This window comes from Asterias amurensis, chromosome 11, assembly GCF_032118995.1.
Source record: "Asterias amurensis chromosome 11, ASM3211899v1".
Taxonomy (NCBI): Eukaryota; Metazoa; Echinodermata; class Asteroidea; order Forcipulatida; family Asteriidae; genus Asterias; species Asterias amurensis.
In genome coordinates this window covers 15,712,340-15,734,613 of record NC_092658.1, presented here as the reverse complement: position 1 = coordinate 15,734,613, position 22,274 = coordinate 15,712,340, and the positions used below count along the sequence as shown (strand labels likewise).

Here is a 22,274-nt window from a genome sequence, read left to right as displayed (position 1 = left end):
AAGCTGAAGTACTATTTGAGTGAGAAATTTTCGCTTTCTCAAAAACTACGTTACTTTAAAAGGAGCCGATTTTCACAATGTTTTATATTATCAACAGCTCTCAAATGCTCATTACCAAGTGAGTTATGCTCATAACGAAAATGGTTACAGAGACTTTTTGTTATAAAAGTATAACACTGATGCAGTCGACGAATTATAATAAACTTAACATTCATGTTAGCCCCCTTTTCACAACATGACTGTCCATAAATACTTGAAAACAAATCCGACAACTTAATTTGGATGTGATCGGATACAGCGGTTGCAATTTTTCGGGCAAAAGTGTGTGGAGGTCCTATACACCATGTTCCAACTTTGGGAACATAGTGCGCCCGGTCTTGAAAGAGCTAAGATCAAAAGTCTCACATCGAAATTGATGCGGTCAAGATGAAAATGTAAATTGCAATCAGTTGAAACAATCATGAGTGTGACCTTCTTTTATTGACGAAAGAATGATGGTCCATGACACATCCCATTTTGCTGAGAACAAAACAGAAATGAAAAATTGACGTGTTTTCTGCTACATTATGAAGAACACTGGTACGGCGGAGAGTGGTGCGAGTGCGGGTAATTCCCTCGGTGTTTGAGTGATGTTTGCATGTCGATGATATCGCAGTGTGTCGCCTACAACTTCACAATTATTCAACTCTTGGCCGCAGGGGCATCCTTCACCTGCCACTGCTACCTCGTGTTAACAATGGCTATACAACCTGGGACAATTAACCACTTTTCTGTCATGAAACAACAAGGCTGGATGTCAATTTAATTGGGTAGAAGAGCCGCGTAGGAGGATAACAAAGACGGTATCTCTCTTCCGAAAACATACCAATTATTTGTGTTTCGTTAAGCCGTTTTGGGGCTCTCTTTTCATGCAATAATGAGAACCATTTGACGAAATAGTATTGACTGGCGACTGCATTCTTGTGCCGAACACCGAGAACTAAATGTCAAATCTCCAAGGAGATCGTAAGGACATTTTAAATTAAAAAAAAACCACATCTCCAAAAACAGACCAACTATTTTTGTTTCATTAACAATTTCTCGGCGTTTTTTTTATACAATAATGATCACCATTTGCTAACATTGTATTGTTTGGCGATTGCATGTCGGTGTCTGCTGCGGATCACTAAATGCCAAATCTACAAGGATATCGTAAAGACATCTTAACTTTTGAAAAGAAATCTTCCCAAAACAGACCAATTATTTGCGTTTTCAGTAAGAATTTCTGGATCTCTGCAGTACACAAGAGGGCGCTAATCATCAAATATTTGCAATTTAATGCACTAACACACGGACTGTTTCTCGGGCGGTTTGGGGCGTTACATTCAGTATGGCGGTTTCGGGCTCATTGTTTCGATTACATCAATAAAAAACAAAAAATCCGTGGTCTTCAAACTGTATTTTCCTTGAGGTTAAGATTAAGGTTATGACAACGGAACATAATTCAGTGAGTTGACACTATTCCACTGGTGACGTTGGGACGCTAGATGGCAGCAGCATGGGCAACCAAGCGTCCCAAAAGTACACAGAGGAAAATCTAGCAGACGACAGTATACATATTGATTGGCTCAGAGGGGAATGGGGGAATATTATCGCAAGGTAAAATACTGGACTGTTCCGTTTCACAAGGCGATCACACTGGAATATCTGACGTCACTCTTCCAGGCTCGTGAACAAAGACAAAACAAATTAATAATAATGTGCATGGTAAAAAAAAAAACATGCACAAATTAATAGGTTATAGGATAAACACACGCTACGTTGTTGTACAGTAGGTACTTGAAAGTTTTGAGTGATTTTAAAAGTTGGTTTTGGGAGCTGTCGAGATGTGATGATCTTCTCAATAATAGCACTGAAAGAGGGACCATATAAAGGTTGCCAATGTATTGTTGAGTAAGTATGAGTATTTGAGTAATCTGTGCTTGGTTATTAAATCCAAACATCGTTTTATAATTAAAGACATTTTTAAAGGCAGTGAACACTATTGCATTGGTAATTACTCAAAATAATTATTAGCATAAAACCTTTCTAAGTGACGAGTAATGGGGAGAGGTTGATGTATTAAAACATTGTGGGAAATGGCTCCCTCTGAAGTGCCATGGTTTTCGAGAAAAGTAATTTTCCACGAATTTGATTTCGAGACCTCAAGTTTTAGAACTTGAGGTCTCGAAATCAACCATCTTCATTATTATCTCGAAAGTTCGATGACCGATTGAGCTCAAATTTTCACAGGTTTGTTATTTTATGCATATGTTGAGATACACCAACTGTGAAGGCTAGTCTTTGACAATTACTAATAGTGTCCACTGCCTGTTAGTACTGTGGCATGTGCTGTGGATCATCAGATGTTGTTTGTAATTGTCTCTTGTTGTCTGTGAAGCTCATGTACAAGTTAATACAAGTTCAGGCCTACCCTGCAGTGCAGTGATACAGTATCCTGGTCCTGGTGTCATGGGTTTTCAGTATAGCAGGAAAGAGTTTCTCAATAAAAAACTAAATTATTATTTTTTTTTTAATTATCTATCCAATCCAACCTTCCCTTGTAACAATGACAGTTGCACTTCATCGTGTGTTGAAATCTAAAAAAGTGTTGGTTTTACTTTGCGAGAGATTAGTCGCCATTTACAGTTCTAAGTATTCACAACATTGGAGTGATGGTATGTTTTCAACACTTTCTATATGGTTGGTATTTATTGAGTGTTCAGAAGCTAGTATGTATGGTATGCAAAATAAATCAAAAACATCATTCAGTTAATATTAAACAAATTTAATTACACTTATGTCCTAATAAGACATTATGGCTACTGCATTAGTATTTCTAGAAACTATCACTCACAGGGAGCCTTATAGTTTCTAGAAGTAGGGCCTACTAGACTAGAATCCGGAGATAAGGCACGAATTAGGTAAAACGAAGCTTAAAAACACCCCACCCCCTCATTGAAGCACAAACACTTCCTCTAGTATATTTTCTCTGTTGATAAATTATTTATTACGCTTATCAGAGTTTATTACATTCTGCATTTTTTTTTCATTTTCACTTAAATTTTTTAATTTTTCCCCCCATATATTTGCGCGCCAAAGGTCCCCTCCCAACAGTAGCATCCACATCACGTGATCCTTCTAGGGACTGAAGGAGAATGAAACTCAATCTAGCAGATGATAACTTTGTTTTTAACTTTCAAAGTTAGATAATCCTTCTTTGACTCATTTGATTGTTGGCATAATTAAATATGAACTAGTGATTTCCTTCCAAAAATTAATCATCAAGCCTGATGAAAATAATGACTGTGAGTTAACAGCAGAGGCTCTGTCACCGGTGGAGCTTCCACTGTCTTGCCGTAAACGGGAATCAAAGTTGGGGGTCGAAAACAATGAGGGTCGAATAACCCGGCCTCACCCTAATACAGGAAAAGTTGCATTTGTCTGCACATCCTTGGGGTACAGATAAGTTGGGTAGGAAAACACAGAAATTATTTCCTGGCTTTGGGGGGATTTGGGAGACACTTGCTTTTGGTGACACTTATATTTTGTAACTGTTAGGCCAGGTTCATACTTCCTGCGAATGCTTCGTGCGATGCGAATTTCATTGTGTCACAAAGGGAAAAGGAGTGCGTACCAGAATGTTGCGTCACCAAAATTGGCTTTGCCTTTTTGCTTTCCTTGCCCTCCCACTGTTGTTTAACATAAGTTTTTTAGTAGGCCTATATTTTTAATGTGTGTAAATGAACTTGTGAATGTTTTGCCTGAATAAATATTATATTTATTAAAAATATAATAGACAAAAAAAACAAAATTGATAGGGGCCTATATGCTGAACCTCATAGCAGAGGAAACCGTCAACTTCAAGAAGCAAAAGAAAAAAAGAAAAAATTAGTATAAAAGTAAACAGAGAAACATTAAGTTCTCTTGACTGTCGGAAACTTGAACAGCTACTACCCTGCAGAATGTAGAGATCATTAACACAAGTAAGGTTTTAAATAGCTTCAACAATTTTGTGCATAGATGTTTGCGACCAGCTCTCATATTAAAGGAACACGTTGCCTTGGATCGGTCGAGTTGGTCTATAAAAAGCATTTGTAACCGTTTGTTGTGAACTTGCATATGGTTGGAAAGATGTTTTAAAAGTAGAATACGATGATCCACACAAATATGCCTCGAAATTGCACGGTTTTCCTTTTACCTCGTCGACTAACGCGGTCAGCCATTTATGGGAGTCAAATTTTTGACTCCCATAAATAGCTGACCGTGTTAGTTCGCAAAGTAAAAGGAAAACCACGCAATTTCGAGGCAGATTTGTGTGGATCATTGTATTCTACTTTTAAAACATCTTCCCAATAATATGCATTTTACAACAAATGGGTACAAACGCTGTTTATAGACCAACTCGACCGATCCAAGGCAACGTGTTCCTTTAAGATGTGAACAAAAAAGTAGTTTCAAACCAAACTGCCACTAATGTTTGTCATTTTTGTTCCACTCAGGTTCATATCATCATCCAATGCACCAGGGAGACTGTTAGCACATACAACTGTGTCCATCTTACAAACACTTAGGTAAGTTAGTATGCACATGAATGAGAAGTTTCAGCCTTAATTCCTTTGATATTAAGTATGAAATAATATCAATATTTTTAACGGAACATTTACATACTAAGCCAGGGCGACTAGTTTTGATTGCTTAATGGAGTCATGACTGTCGTTTGTCAATTTCTTGGTTGCTACCTAGACTACTAAAAAAATAGTTGTGACTATCTGCTTGGTGATCCACAACTATTTACGACAACATAATATGTCCCCTTGGGGGATTTTAATGAAAATTTTCTACTTCAGTCCTGCCAGACTCCGCATCAGATGAGCTGGCCGCGGCAGGAGCTCCTCCTGTCCTAGTACCTCACACTGGCCGGAGATGTGGACTCGGCGGTCTTGGCGGATACGATGGTGGCGGCCCTTCACTGTTCCTCCCGTCCAAAGGGGCACCCAAGCATCTCGATACGCTCCATCTAACGGGGCGGTACCTATTTGCGGGGCAGTTTCAAGAGTATGTGAAGGCCAAGGCTGGACGTCATAAGGCCACAGACAAAACAAATCTCAAGATTCCACAGGCCTCTGCACCACAGGCGAAGAAACACAGACGGGACTCATTTGTCATCTCCCGCCAGCACCCACAGGATTACTTGACGCCTCACTCCTACCTAGGGAAAATCCAGCAGCAGTGCATTTTTGTGATGGCGATAGCTTCTGCCCGTTTCACTTGAAAAAATGTTTTGGACTCCTGCTCTACTAGTGAATGCCAACAAATCGCACCCGATCCCCTCTCAAACGCCCACCTTCCTCGGTGCGCCTTTCGACCTTCAGAGGGGGCTGGCCGGCTCTTCGGCAGACCGGTTATTGAACTGCCTCAGTGCGTGGCCCTTTTTCTTCGGGCTATGGTGGCGGGTCGGTTGCCTTGCTCAGATACCTGGGCCTTATAGCCAGCATTGTACTTTTAATCAAGTTTTGCAGGCTCAGGATGAGGCCTATTCAACTTCATCTCCTCTCCTACTTCCGTCCAGCCTAAGCTCTCGGGAAACGAAAATGTCATTACTGATGTTCTTTGCGGGATGGATTGTCCCAACGAAGTGGTCCCTCCGCCCCTGGGTGGCTCAGTTGCTTTTTCTGTTGATTGACTTGCCTCCCTCCCGGGCGAACAATCAGCTGCCAATGGGGCTGCTGGTATATGCTTACCCGCCCATCTCCCTCATTCCACAAGTCCTGACCAAGATTGAGCAGAATTACTGCCAGGTTGTCTTGGTTGACCCATTCTGGCCATGACAGCCCTGGTTCCCTTGGCTGATCCCTGGATCCGGAGTGATTCATTCGGTTCAGTGGGATCTGCACCTGACATGCTGGGTGCTGTCACAAGATCCCTCATTTATAGCAGCAGGCCGTTCGAGACAGGCTGCAGAGGTGACGTCCAGTCCCGGAGGGCCTCCACTCGGAATGTATGGTTGCTGGACGCCATTTCTTTAAATGCTGTAGACAGCGAGCTATATATCCCGCCAACACTTCTGTAGAGGAAGTCGTAAATTTCCTCCTGTATCTTTTTGATAGCGGGCTGGCGACGGCCATGGTAAAGAAATACCCATCTCCTTGTGCGTACTCATAGTCCAAACCAAATCCCCCTTCGAACCACTAAGTTGGGTGGCGGTCGCTACACACTCCCTTACAGTGTCGGCGGGACACATCCGGTAGGAACCCGGAGGAGTCGACCTGATACCTTACTGGGCGGATGGCCTGCGATCAATGGTCTGGTTCATGCCCACAAGGTAGGGGGGGGGGTGTCATGCTCATGGGCTTTCTTTAAAGGTGTCCCCATGAGTGTTTTAACAAGGGCGGCTTCCTGGAAGAGCCCTTCCACGTTTTCTGACTGCTACCTGAAGGACGTTCTGCAGGTGGATTGGAGAGCTGGTAGAGCGTTGTTACAGGTGGCCAGCCAAGCTGCTAAAGCCAGAACAAGTTCCACCTCGCCAGGGATCACCCTTATACATGTAGGTGAGTTTTTCCCCTGTATTAGAGTGCTAAAAATACTTATAAATGTTTTGTTCACCCGTTGGGACGACACCTCCCATTCGTTCGGGCATGGACCGCTATCGGGCCTAGGGTCCCAAAGCAGGGTTCTCTGAAATTTTGAGCGCTCCGGGGTCCTATGCCCCCCCCCCTGAAGACATGCAGTCGCACTGCACATACCCATCACCTATGCAAACTAGTAATTCGACTCTACCGGTAAGTAGAGTGAAGTAGACTTCCCCCCCCCCCCCCCCGCCCGTTTGAGTCTGACTCTTCAAACATACATGTAACTGTTCAAAAACATGTAGTTGCAAACCTCATGGCCAAGGCGGAGTATTTTATGATGAGGTTCAAAAATAAAGTTTTCAGGGGGAGGGGGCGAGAGGTGACATGGTAGCTGCCTCATTTAGAATAACATCCCTCCCCCCCCCCAATCCTGAGACTGCATAAAGACACTTGACATTATTGGTAATTGTCAAAGACCAGTCTTCTCACTTGGTGTATCTCAACATATGCATAAAATAACAAACCTGTGAAAACTTGAGCTCAATATTGGTCGTCGAAGTTGCGAGATAATGATAGAAAAAACACCCTGTTCACAAAATATTGTGTGCTTTTAGTTTGTGACCACTGCCTTTAAAGGAACACGTTGCCTTGGATCGGACGAGTTGGTCTATTAAAGGCAGTGTGGACACTATTGGTAAGTACTCAAAATAATTATTAGCATAAAACCTTTCTTGGTGACGAGTAATGGGTAGAGGCTGATTGTATTAAACATTGTGAGAAACAGCTCCCTCTGAAGTGCCATAGTTTTTGAGAAAGAAGTAATTTTCCACAAATTTGGTTTTGAGACCTCAAATTTAGAACTTGAGGTCTCGAAATCAACCATCTAAACGCACACAACTTCGTGTGACAAGGGTGTTTTCTTCTTTCATTATTATCTTGCAAGTTCGATGATCGATTGATTCAAATTTGCACAGGTTTCTTATTTTATGCACATGTTGAGATACATAAACTGTGAAGGCTAGTCTTTGACATTTACCAATAGTGTCCACTGCCTTTAAAAGGCAAGTTAGTAGATGAAAGCAACACAAACAAAAATCATCAATGATCTGTAAAGATTGGTGCTTCCCTGGATTGCTGCAGTAAAAATGAGTGTCTACTTCACTATACTTACCGGTTGATTTGAATTACTAATTTGCATATATATATTCCCTTTGCCCACATGCAATAATATTACTAAGACTTTCACACACAATAGTGCCCTCCACAGTCCTACTACCAATGCCCCACGACATGCTTGTCATTGAGTCTTCCTCTTTTCTCTTAGCCACGAGTGGGTGAGGTCGTTGTAAATATGTCTCCAACAGTTTTCCATTTTTGTATGAAAAAAACGCCTCACCTTTTGCTGAAAATTGAAATTTAGACTAGAGTTTGTAGATTGTAGAGCTGTTGTTTGGTAAGAGAGTTTCACAAAAATGTTTGTTTTATTGAGTATCATTATGAGTTGCTAGAAGAAATTGTGGAGGGCTGTGACTGTCGGTACTGGTGGTAGGTTTGTTCACCAGGGACAGTCAGTGCTCTCGGAGGGCTGCGCCGGTGACACTCCGTCGCCTGGTTCGCAGCCCTTACAGCCAGCCTCCGCAGCTTAATCTAAGGTCAACTATAGTGCCAGGGCTGCAACCAAGAGAGGCAGGGCTAAAGGGAACTCCAATCCAGAGCACTGCCTCGGGGTCACTGAAGCCAGAGGGCATCCCCCCTCCACACAGCTCAGTGCGTACCCGGCCCTCGTTGGCCACGTGGGTTCCCTTACCATGGTCTTTGACAGGCTTTTGCGAAGCCATTCTACCCTACGGACACCTGCCCACGCCATAGGCTGTGGTGTGCTTGTGATGGGAAAAATAATTGGTGGCATGGGGCTGGGTACCTGGGATTCCCCTGGCATACACCACTCACAGACCCCGTCCTCCTCTTTGGGGTTTACCCATTGCTCAGGCGTCCCAGTCACTCAGGTTTCCTCTGAGAGGGCCTCAGATTCGACGAGGGACCGGTTATTGAACAAGCAGACAAGAGGCAGAAAACCATTAAATACCCTTATAGAGTGTGGCTATGATGCCCTGTTACCACTCTGCCTGGACTTTGCCTGGTTGCCAGACTGCAGTAGGAGCATGTGGAGGATGGCACTAATAGGATCAATAGCACACTTCAGAGGCTCAGGAGGGATGTGGTCTGGGCCAGCGGCTTTACCTTTCTTCAGCTTTTTGATGGCTGATATCACCTCTTCCATGGTGGGGGCGTCCACAAGACTTCCCTGGTCTGGAGGTCGAGTTGTAGGCATGTCCAACGTGTCCAAGTCTGGGCATGATGGAGCTGGTGGGTGGTTGAGGACAGCTGTTCCTTTCATCTTTGAAGTGTCTCCATGTCTGAGGAACAGGGAGAACCATTGATTTTGTTGATGGTGGAACTTGTGCTGCTGATGGATTGTAATGCATGTAATGCATAGAGGAAAAACATCCACAATTCACACTCCTAACAATATTGATACCCTAACGTTTAGGTTCTATGTTTTCTCAAAGTTGTTGGCTTTCCTTTTACTTTGTGAACTTACAAGGTCAGCCATTTTGTTGAGTTACAAAATTTGACTCCACGAATTGGAGTGCATGCTGTGTTCACTACAGAAAAAGAAAAACGGTGCATTTTTTAGACATGTTTGTGTTGATCTATAGTATCTACTTTTAAAACATCTTAAAAACCATTTGCAGTTTATAACAAATGGTTTCAAACGCTTTCCATAGACCAACTCGCCCGATCCAAGGCAACATGTCCCTTAAAGAGGCTTTTTGCAATAATGCGCTTTATAAAGTGTCCATTATTTTATTAACCTGCCCACACGTCAGATGGACAACATCATGTTGTACAAAGTCAAACTGGTACTAATGTCTTTCATTTGACTATCCTCAGGTTCATACCTTGTGACTTCACTTCCCAAGATATGTGAGTCCAACGCACCAAGTAGATCGTTAGTGTCTACAAGTATGTCCAATTCATAAATACCCCAAAGACAAGCATATTACCCGCATGTTACTGGGAAGGTATGTTACTGTGTTAAATTGTTAAGCATGACACCCTTTGACATAATAATTTACCCCTTAAAGGCACTGTACATTATTGGTAATTACTCAAAGGGATTGTCAAAATTCAAAAAATCATCTTCAAAAGATCATTCGCCACACTGTGAGAGCAGCAATACGAAGCGCTTCCTAAATTTAAATTTCAGTAGATGTTGTTAAGACAGTAACTCACCGTCAATTTTTGTAAGGGTCGGTAAGCCATTGGAACCGTTGGTAAAGTGTGCGGGTTATTCCTGAGATAATGGTAAGGAGAGGTCGAGGGACGACCAAGAAAATATTTATCATCCAATTACAACTTTTGGGCGAAATCATCACGAATTTCAAGTATTCATATTTGCCACAGTGTGAGAGTAGCATAAGTGACAGGTTTGTTGCTACATATGTGCATATATGTTTGAATCACCTAGTAAGGATAGTGGTATGGTCAGTGTTGTACCAGGGTGTGTTTTGCTTGGTGGGCCTGCCCAACCAGAACTCTAACTTTTGCCCAGCACTCTGAGCAAAATACATTACATGGACCAGCACAGATTTCCCCTGGAATAAGTCAAAATATTTTCCACTGAGCATTGATGTGAGACACAGCTAATGATAAGTAGTATCAAATGACATTCAAAATGACAATGCATGTATTACATGGAACCATAACACAATATGTTAGGAAATTTGGCATCATACCTGGAGCCTGCACTTCAGCAGTAATGGCCCCATAATTAAACTTGAATTGTTGTGTTGATCTGCTCGCCCTTGATGGAATTTGATGTATTGCCCACCACTAAAAGTGCTCTAAGTAATTACCAATGGTGTCCATTGCGTTTAAATTATTATCTTGTCTTGTAAGGTTAAGACTTGACTTGACTTGACTTGAACAAATTTCTCCCCAAAACAGAATATACATGAACACGGAAATGTACATATTATTACCACTCTTACCTGAGTAGCTTTTACTATTGCTTTTAAATTAAGATCAAAATGTCCTGATCTAAATAATCTTCCTTAGAAAATATTTGTTATTTTTTTATAGACCTTCAAGATCATGAGTCACATTTCAATATTACTGTTGATCAATTACCTCAGATTGAAATCAAGAACTGCATGATATGCTGCATAACTGCCATGTTTAACTTATTCAGTATTTATTTAAAGTAACTTCCCGTAGTGATATTGTACACAATTTCGTTTTTACCTCCAGATAGTCTTGGTATAGTCCAACCTTACAGTCAAGATGTCTGATCTAATCAAACACAGACTGTTTGATGATGAGGTCTGAGACAGGGAGAGGATGATGACATATGATCACGTGAGTTCAAAACTAGAACAAAGTGTCTAATAGCTAATTGTAAATGCAACTTCAACCCAGAACAGACTAGACAAGGGCCTTAAAACCAACATGATGAACCTTCACAGGTTAAAACACACAAGCTTTAAGAGATCCCAGTCCCCCCTACTCTTTGAAACTCGCTGGCTTTATGAGATCCCAGTCCCCCCTACTCAGTGAAACTCGCTGGCTTTATGAGAACCCAGTACCCACACTCTTTGAAACCCACAGGCTTTATGAAATCCCAGTACCCCACTCTTTGAAACCCACTGGTTCTATGAGAACCCAGTACCCACACTCTTTGAAACCCACAGGCTCTATGAGAACCCAGTACCCCACTCTTTGAAACCCACTGGCTCTATGAGAACCCAGTACCCCCACTCTTTGAAACCCACAGGCTCTATGAGAACCCAGTACCCCCACTCTTTGAAACCCACTGGCTCTATGAGAACCCAGTACCCCACTCTTTGAAACCCACTGGCTCTATGAGAACCCAGTACCCCCACTCTTTGAAACCCACAGGCTCTATGAGAACCCAGTACCCCCACTCTTTGAAACCCACTGGCTCTATGAGAACCCAGTACCCCCACTCTTTGAAACCCACTGGCTCTATGAGAACCCAGTACCCCCACTCTTTGAAACCCACAGGCTCTATGAGAACCCAGTACACCCACTCTTTGAAACCCATAGGCTCTATGAGAACCCAGTACCCACACTCTTTGAAACCCACTGGCTTTATGAAATCCCAGTACCCACACTCTTTGAAACCCACAGGCTCTATGAGAACCCAGTACCCCCACTCTTTGAAACCCACTGGCTCTATGAGAACCCAGTACCCCCACTCTTTGAAACCCACAGGCTTTATGAGATCCCAGTACACCCACTCTTTGAAACCCATAGGCTCTATGAGACAACAGTACCCCCTCTCTTTGAAACTCACATGCTGTAAGAGACCCCAGTACCCCCCCCCCCCCCCCCCACACACACACACTCTTGGAATCCTACAGGCTTTGAGGACCCCAGTCCCCTACTCTTTAAAACCCAGTGGCTTTATGAAATCCCAGTACCCACACTCTTTGAAACCCACAGGCTCTATGAGAAACCAGTACCCACACTCTTTGAAACCCACAGGCTCTATGAGAACCCAGTACCCCCACTCTTTGAAACCCACTGGCTTTATGAGAACCCAGTACACCCACTCTTTGAAACCCACTGGCTCTAGGAGAACCCAGTACCCCCTCTCTTTGAAACCCATAGGCTTTATGAGATCCCAGTACACCCACTCTTTGAAACCCACTGGCTCTATGAGAACCCAGTACCCCCACTCTTTGAAACCCACTGGCTCTATGAGAACCCAGTACCCCCACTCTTTGAAACCCACAGGCTCTATGAGAACCCAGTACCCCCACTCTTTGAAACCCATTGGCTCTATGATAACCCAGTACCCCCACTCTTTGAAACCCACACGCTTTATGAGATCCCAGTACACCCACTCTTTGAAACCCATAGGCTCTATGAGACAACAGTACCCCCTCTCTTTGAAACCCAAAGGCTGTATGATAACCCAGTACCCCCTCTCTTAGAAACCCACAGGCTGTATGAGAACCCAGTACCCCCTACTCAGTGAAACTCGCTGGCTTTATGTGAACCCAGTACCCCCACTCGTTGAAACCCACTGGCTCTATGATAACCTAGTACCCCAACTCTTTGAAACCCACTGGCTCTATGAGAACCCAGTACCCACACTCTTTGAAACCCACTGGCTCTATGATAACCCAGTACCCCCACTCTTTGAAACCCACTGGCTCTATGATAACCCAGTACCCCCACTCTTTGAAACCCACTGGCTCTATGAGAACCCAGTACCCACACTCTTTGAAACCCACAGGCTCTATGAGAACCCAGTACCCACACTCGTTGAAACTCGCTGGCTTTATGAGAACCCAGTACCCCCACTCATTGAAACCCACTGGCTCTATGATAACCTAGTACCCCAACTCTTTGAAACCCACTGGCTCTATGAGAACCCAGTACCCACACTTTTTGAAACCCACTGGCTCTATGATAACCCAGTACCCCCACTCTTTGAAACCCACTGGCTCTATGATAACCCAGTACCCCCACTCTTTGAAACCCACTGGCTCTATGAGAACCCAGTACCCACACTCTTTGAAACCCACAGGCTCTATGAGAAACCAGTACCCACACTCTTTGAAACCCACAGGCTCTATGAGAACCCAGTACCCCCACTCTTTGAAACCCACTGGCTTTATGAGAACCCAGTACACCCACTCTTTGAAACCCACTGGCTCTAGGAGAACCCAGTACCCCCTCTCTTTGAAACCCACAGGCTTTATGAGATCCCAGTACACCCACTCTTTGAAACCCACTGGCTCTATGAGAACCCAGTACCCCCCACTCTTTGAAACCCACTGGCTCTATGAGAACCCAGTACCCCCACTCTTTGAAACCCACAGGCTCTATGAGAACCCAGTACCCCCACTCTTTGAAACCCACTGGCTCTATGATAACCCAGTACCCCAACTCTTGGAAACCTGCAGGCTTTATGATAACCTAGTACCCCCAGTCTTTGGAACCCACTGGCTCTATGAGATCCCAGTACCCGCACTCTTTGAAACCCAAAGGCTGTGTGAGAACCCAGTACCCCCTCTCTTAGAAACCCACAGGCTGTATGAGAACCCAGTACCCCCACTCTTTGAAACCCACAGGCTCTATGAGAACCCAGTACCCCCACTCTTTGAAACCCAAAGGCTGTATGATAACCCAGTACCCCCCTCTCTTAGAAACCCACAGGCTGTATGATAACCCAGTACCCCCTACTTTAGAAACCCACAGGCTGTATGAAATCCCAGTACCCCAACTCTTTGAAACCCACAGGCTCTATGAGACCCCAATCCTCCCATCCCCCCCCCCACTTTAGCAGGCTCTATAATATGGCTCTATGAGAACCCAGTCCCCCACTCTTTGAAACCCAAAGGCTTTGAGGACCCCAGTCCCCCTCCCCCTCCCCCCCCCCCACTTTAGCAGGCTTTATAAAACCCACTGGCTCTATTAGACCCCAGTTCCCCACTCTTTGAAACCCAAAAGCTGTGTGAGAACCCAGTACCCCCACTCTTGGAAACCTGCAGGCTTTATGAGAACCCAGTACCCCCACTCTTTGGAACCCACTGGCTCTATGAGATCCCAGTACCCCCACTCTTTGAAACCCAAAGGCTGTGTGAGAACCCAGTACTCCCACCCTTGGAAACCTGCAGGCTTTATGAGAACCCAGTACCCCCTCTCTTTGAAACCCACAAGCTCTATGAGATCCCAGTACCCCCACTCTTTGAAACCCAAAAGCTGTGTGAGAACCCAGTACCCCCACTCTTGGAAACCTGCAGGCTTTATGAGAACCCAGTACCCCCACTCTTTGGAACCCACTGGCTCTATGAGATCCCAGTACCCCCACTCTTTGAAACCCAAAGGCTGTGTGAGAACCCAGTACTCCCACTCTTTGAAACCCACAGGCTTTATGAGATCCCAGTACACCCACTCTTTGAAACCCATAGGCTCTATGAGACAACAGTACCCCCTCTCTTTGAAACTCACATGCTGTAAGAGACCCCAGTACCCCCCCCCCCCACACACACACACTCTTGGAATCCTACAGGCTTTGAGGACCCCAGTCCCCTACTCTTTAAAACCCAGTGGCTTTATGAGACCCCAGCACCCCAACTCTTGGAAACCCACAGGCTCTATGAGAACCCAGTACCCCCACTCTTTAACACCCACTGGCTTTATGAGAACCCAGTACCCCCACTCTTGAGAACCCAGTACCCCCATTCTTTGAAACCCACTGGCTCTATGAGATCCCAGTACCCGCACTCTTTGAAACCCAAAGGCTGTATGAGAACCCAGTACCCCCACTCTTGGAAACCTGAATGCTTTATGAGAACCCAGTACCCCCACTCTTTGAAACCTGCAGGCTCTATGAGATCCCAGTACCCCCTCTCTTTGAAACCCACAGGCTGTATGAGAACCCAGTACCCCCTCTTTTTGAAACCCACAGGCTGTATGAGAACCCAGTACCCCCTCTCTTTGACAGCCACAGGCTGTACGGAGAACCCAGTACCCCCTCTCTTTGAAACCCACAAGCTCTATGAGATCCCAGTACCCCCACTCTTTGAAACCCAAAAGCTGTGTGAGAACCCAGTACCCCCACTCTTGGAAACCTGCAGGCTTTATGAGAACCCAGTACCCCCACTCTTTGGAACCTACTGGCTCTATGAGATCCCAGTACCCCCACTCTTTGAAACCCAAAGGCTGTGTGAGAACCCAGTACTCCCACTCTTGGAAACCCACAAAACTCTATGCGATCCCAGTACCCCCACTCATTGAAACCCAAAGGCTGTAAGATAACCCAGTACCCCCTCTCTTAGAAACCCACAGGCTGTATGAGAACCCAGTACCCCCTACTCAGTGAAACTCGCTGGCTCTATGATAACCCAGTACCCCAACTCGTTGAAACCCACTGGCTCTATGATAACCCAGTACCCCCACTCTTTGAAACCCACTGGCTCTATGAGAACCCAGTACCCACACTCTTTGAAACCCACAGGCTCTATGAGAACCCAGTACCCCCACTCTTTGAAACCCATTGGCTCTATGATAACCCAGTACCCCCACTCTTTGAAACCCACACGCTTTATGAGATCCCAGTACACCCACTCTTTGAAACCCATAGGCTCTATGAGACAACAGTACCCCCTCTCTTTGAAACCAAAAGGCTGTGTGAGAACCCAGTACCCCCACTCTTGGAAACCTGCAGGCTTTATGAGAACCCAGTATCCCCACTCTTTGAAAACCCACAAAACTCTATGCGATCCCAGTACCCCCACTCTTTGAAACCCAAAGGCTGTATGATAACCCAGTACCCCCTCTCTTAGAAACCCACAGGCTGTATGAGAACCCAGTACCCCCTACTCAGTGAAACTCGCTGGCTTTATGTGAACCCAGTACCCCCACTCGTTGAAACCCACTGGCTCTATGATAACCTAGTACCCCAACTCTTTGAAACCCACTGGCTCTATGAGAACCCAGTACCCACACTCTTTGAAACCCACTGGCTCTATGATAACCCAGTACCCCCACTCTTTGAAACCCACTGGCTCTATGATAACCCAGTACCCCCACTCTTTGAAACCCACTGGCTCTATGAGAACCCAGTACCCACACTCTTTGAAACCCACAGGCTCTATGATAACCCAGTACCCACACTCGTTGAAACTCGCTGGCTTTATGAGAACCCAGTACCCCCACTCATTGAAACCCACTGGCTCTATGATAACCTAGTACCCCAACTCTTTGAAACCCACTGGCTCTATGAGAACCCAGTACCCACACTCTTTGAAACCCACTGGCTCTATGATAACCCAGTACCCCCACTCTTTGAAACCCACTGGCTCTATGAGAACCCAGTACCCACACTCTTTGAAACCCACAGGCTCTATGAGAAACCAGTACCCACACTCTTTGAAACCCACAGGCTCTATGAGAACCCAGTACCCCCACTCTTTGAAACCCACTGGCTTTATGAGAACCCAGTACACCCACTCTTTGAAACCCACTGGCTCTAGGAGAACCCAGTACCCCCTCTCTTTGAAACCCACAGGCTTTATGAGATCCCAGTACACCCACTCTTTGAAACCCACTGGCTCTATGAGAACCCAGTACCCCCACTCTTTGAAACCCACTGGCTCTATGAGAACCCAGTACCCCCCACTCTTTGAAACCCACAGGCTCTATGAGAACCCAGTACCCCCACTCTTTGAATACCACTGGCTCTATGATAACCCAGTACCCCAACTCTTGGAAACCTGCAGGCTTTATGATAACCTAGTACCCCCACTCTTTGGAACCCACTGGCTCTATGAGATCCCAGTACCCGCACTCTTTGAAACCCAAAGGCTGTGTGAGAACCCAGTACCCCATCTCTTAGAAACCCACAGGCTGTATGAGAACCCAGTACCCCCACTCTTTGAAACCCACAGGCTCTATGAGAACCCATTACCCCCACTCTTTGAACCCAAAGGCTGTATGATAACCCAGTACCCCCCTCTCTTAGAAACCCACAGGCTGTATGATAACCCAGTACCCCCTACTTTAGAAACCCACAGGCTGTATGAAATCCCAGTACCCCAACTCTTTGAAACCCACAGGCTCTATGAGACCCCAGTACTCCCACTCTTGGAAACCTGCAGGCTTTATGAGAACCCAGTACCCCCTCTCTTTGAAACCCACAAGCTCTATGAGATCCCAGTACCCCCACTCTTTGAAACTCAAAAGCTGTGTGAGAACCCAGTACCCCCACTCTTGGAAACCTGCAGGCTTTATGAGAACCCAGTATCCCCACTCTTTGAAAACCCACAAAACTCTATGCGATCCCAGTACCCCCATTCATTGAAACCCAAAGGCTGTAAGATAACCCAGTACCCCCTCTCTTAGAAACCCACAGGCTGTATGAGAACCCAGTACCCCCTACTCAGTGAAACTCGCTGGCTCTATGATAACCCAGTTCCCCAACTCGTTGAAACCCACTGGTTCTATGATAACCCAGTACCCCACTCTTTGAAACCCACTGGCTCTATGAGAACCCAGTACCCACACTCTTTGAAACCCACAGGCTCTATGAGAACCCAGTACCCCCACTCTTTGAAACCCATTGGCTCTATGATAACCCAGTACCCCCCACTCTTTGAAACCCACACGCTTTATGAGATCCCAGTACACCCACTCTTTTGAAACCCATAGGCTCTATGAGACAACAGTACCCCCTCTCTTTGAAACCAAAAGGCTGTGTGAGAACCCAGTACCCCCACTCTTGGAAACCTGCAGGCTTTATGAGAACCCAGTATCCCCACTCTTTGAAAACCCACAAAACTCTATGCGATCCCAGTACCCCCACTCTTTGAAACCCAAAGGCTGTATGATAACCCAGTACCCCCTCTCTTAGAAACCCACAGGCTGTATGAGAACCCAGTACCCCCTACTCAGTGAAACTTGCTGGCTTTATGAGAACCCAGTACCCCCACTCGTTGAAACCCACTGGCTCTATGAGAACCCAGTACCCACACTCTTTGAAACCCACTGGCTCTATGATAACCCAGTACCCCCACTCTTTGAAACCCACTGGCTCTATGATAACCCAGTACCCCCACTCTTTGAAACCCACTGGCTCTATGAGAACCCAGTACCCACACTCTTTGAAACCCACAGGCTCTATGAGAACCCAGTACCCACACTCGTTGAAACTCGCTGGCTTTATGAGAACCCAGTACCCCCACTCATTGAAACCCACTGGCTCTATGATAACCTAGTACCCCAACTCTTTGAAACCCACTGGCTCTATGAGAACCCAGTACCCACACTCTTTGAAACCCACTGGCTCTATGATAACCCAGTACCCCCACTCTTTGAAACCCACTGGCTCTATGATAACCCAGTACCCCCACTCTTTGAAACCCACTGGCTCTTTGAAACCCACTGGCTCTATGATAACCCAGTACCCCCACTCTTTGAAACCCACTGGCTCTATGAGAACCCAGTACCCACACTCTTTGAAACCCACAGGCTCTATGAGAAACCAGTACCCACACTCTTTGAAACCCACAGGCTCTATGAGAACCCAGTACCCCCACTCTTTGAAACCCACTGGCTTTATGAGAACCCAGTACACCCACTCTTTGAAACCCACTGGCTCTAGGAGAACCCAGTACCCCCTCTCTTTGAAACCCACAGGCTTTATGAGATCCCAGTACACCCACTCTTTGAAACCCACTGGCTCTATGAGAACCCAGTACCCCCACTCTTTGAAACCCACTGGCTCTATGAGAACCCAGTACCCCCACTCTTTGAAACCCACAGGCTCTATGAGAACCCAGTACCCCCACTCTTTGAAACCCACTGGCTCTATGATAACCCAGTACCCCAACTCTTGGAAACCTGCAGGCTTTATGATAACCTAGTACCCCCACTCTTTGGAACCCACTGGCTCTATGAGATCCCAGTACCCGCACTCTTTGAAACCCAAAGGCTGTGTGAGAACCCAGTACCCCCTCTCTTAGAAACCCACAGGCTGTATGAGAACCAAGTACCCCCACTCTTTGAAACCCACAGGCTCTATGAGAACCCAGTACCCCCACTCATTGAAACCCAAAGGCTGTATGATAACCCAGTACCCCCTCTCTTAGAAACCCACAGGCTGTATGATAACCCAGTACCCCCTACTTTAGAAACCCACAGGCTGTATGAAATCCCAGTACCCCAACTCTTTGAAACCCACAGGCTCTATGAGACCCCAATCCTCCCATCCCCCCCCCCCACTTTAGCAGGCTCTATAATATGGCTCTATGAGAACCCAGTCCCCCACTCTTTGAAACCCAAAGGCTTTGAGGACCCCAGTCCCCCTCCCCCTCCCCCCCCCCACTTTAGCAGGCTTTATAAAACCCACTGGCTCTATTAGACCCCAGTTCCCCACTCTGTGAAACCCACAGGCTCTATGAGACCCCAATCTCCCCTCCCCCTCCTCCCCCCCCCCCCACTTTAGCAGGCTCTATAAAACCCACTGGCTCTATGAGAGCCCAGCACCACCACTCTTGGAAACCTGCAGGCTCTATTAAACCCAAGTACCCCCACTCTTTGAAACCTGCAGGCTCTATGAGAACCCAGTACCCCCACTCTTTGAAACCCACAGGCTTTATGAGACCCCAGTATGAGATCCCAGTCCCCCACTCTTTGAAACCCAAAGGCTTTAAGGACCCCAGTCCTCTACTGTTTGAAACCAACTTGCTTTATGCGACTCCAGCACCCCACTCTTGGAAACCAACAGGCTCTATTAAACCCAAGTACCCCCACTCTTTGAAACCTGAAGGCTCTATGAGAACCCAGTACCCCCACTCTTTGAAACCCACAGGCTTTATGAGAACCCAGTACCCCCACTCTTTGGAACCCACTGGCTCTATGAGATCCCAGTACCCCCAATCTGTAAAACCCAAAGGCTGTGTGAGAACCCAGTACCCCCACTCTTGGAAACCTGCAGGCTTTATGAGAACCCACTATCCCCACTCTTTGAAACCCACAAGCTCTATGCGATCCCAGTACCCCCACTCTTTGAAATCGTAAGGCTTTATGATAACCCAGTACCCCCTCTCTTGGAAACCTGCAGGCTTTATGAGAACCCAGTACCCCCACTCTTTGAAACCCACAGGCTCTATGAGACCCCAGTACACCCCTCCCCCCACCCCCACCCCCCACCCCCACTTTAGCAGGTTCTATAAAATCCACAGGCTTTATGAGACACCAGTACCCCCACTCTTCGAAACCCAAGGGCTATACGAGACCCCAGTCCCCTTCTCTAGCAGGCTCTTTGAAACCCACAGGCTTTATGAGATCCTAGTACCCCATCTCTAATAGAGAGTTCCTTACATCTTGAAATCTGTTGAAATTTCCAACATGCAACCTGAATATTATTCATTTTTTGTTTGTTTGATTTTTTTCAGGGGAGTGTGAAATACAATCCAGAATGAAGGGTATTATAAGTGAGTGCAACATTCGATACTCAATTGGACCAATAAGACTCCATATGGAGTAGGATGGACAGCCTACAACCCTTTGATAACTCAATCTTCCGAATAAAAATAAACATTCTTAACAAAGCTGGACAGCTACCCAATATGGGGACGCCATGCCTTGTACCTCGGTAGCGGATACATTTTTGATGTGGATGTCAGCAGTATAGAAGGGGTCAAGGCTTCCATGAAGAGGATGTAAGAAGAGGATTGGATTGACAGGTACACCGGTGGTCTCTTCATTGAGATTTCTGTCTACAATGCTCAGACAAATCTCTTCAGCTACATCAAGGAGATCATACTAACTGGAGGTGCCATTTTGTTTTGATTTTTCACACTCAAAACAGTAGACAATGTATAGCATTAGCATTGTACAACAATGTTACAAACACACTTTTTGACAATTTTGGCACAGTTGATCTTCAGTGCAAAAAGCAAACAAAAATAACTTTAAATTTGATACAAATGCTGCAAATTACCTATATCGTTTACAAGCTGCACAAATTATTTGTTCTAAAAGCAGGTTTAATTTTTTATATATTATATTATGTAAAATACATGCCAACTCATAGTTTAATATCGTTTTATGTATGGGGGTGGTAAATAACACCAGAATATTTCACAAGAGCAAGTTTAATGCTGACATGGCTTTTCTGTTGACAGAAATATGCATGGTGTATGATTATGGCATAGGCCTAGTTTCTAAAGTAATGCACATTCACAATTATTGCTTTTTGGTTAAATGCACTGACAGACACTATCAGTATAAACTAATCAAAATAACTGTTAGCATTAAAACTGCTAGTATAAAAAACACTGTGAGACAGCACCCTCTGAAGTAAATTGGTTTTGAGAAAGAGGTAATTTCTCACCCCAAAAACCCCAAAGAAAAACGAATTCAGGCCTTCAAAACTTTAGGCATCTGAAAGCACACACGATTGTGCAACAAGAATGTATTTTCTTTCATTATTCTCTTCCAACTTCGATGACCAATTGAGTCCAAATTTTCACAAGTTTGTTGTTCTGTGCATATGTTGGGATACACCAAGTGAGAACACCGGTGTTTGGCAGTTACTGAAGATGTCCAGTTCCTTTAAAGAATGAAACAAATTAATGTTACAAAGCCTGCACGTTTTATTTATTTAATGAGGCACAATATTTATGATTTTAAATAAGTTTGACTAAACCAGCATTTGATTAGCTTGCTTTGTTAATAACCAATTAGAACTAAAACGAGACCATGGTAGGCTGGAGTTTAGGTTTAGAGAAATTCAACATAGTGTTCTGATGGCAACACCAGTTAAGTTTGCATTGGAAATTGAGTGTAAATAAACTATTTATGTGTACCCATTTGGAACACTAAGCAGTATCTAGAAAAAAAAACAGGACCCAATTTCATAAAGATGTTAAACAGAAAATATTGCTAAGCAGATTTCTTTTATAAACAAAATTGAGTGGAGCACCCATCGCAACATTAATAACTTTTCTATTTCAATTTTTTGGGGTAGCCTGCTTCTGCTAAGCAATGTTTGCATTCACCTTAACAAGTTTGTGTACTTATACAGGCTTTATGAATTGTGGCCCTAGTCAACGATAGTCCCAAAAGTATCTGTTGTTA

The 22,274-nt window shown here is 45.0% G+C and overlaps 1 long non-coding RNA gene across 1 annotated transcript; it reads left to right on the top strand.

Annotated features, from left to right (window-relative positions):
- The first annotated feature begins 1,628 nt into the window (after window positions 1-1,628).
- Window positions 1,629-21,954, top strand: LOC139943841 (uncharacterized). Its single transcript, XR_011786895.1, has 5 exons — window positions 1,629-1,932; window positions 4,521-4,592; window positions 9,546-9,676; window positions 10,905-11,012; window positions 20,588-21,954. It is a non-coding gene; the product is annotated as an uncharacterized lncRNA (long non-coding RNA).
- The last annotated feature ends 320 nt before the right edge of the window (window positions 21,955-22,274 follow it).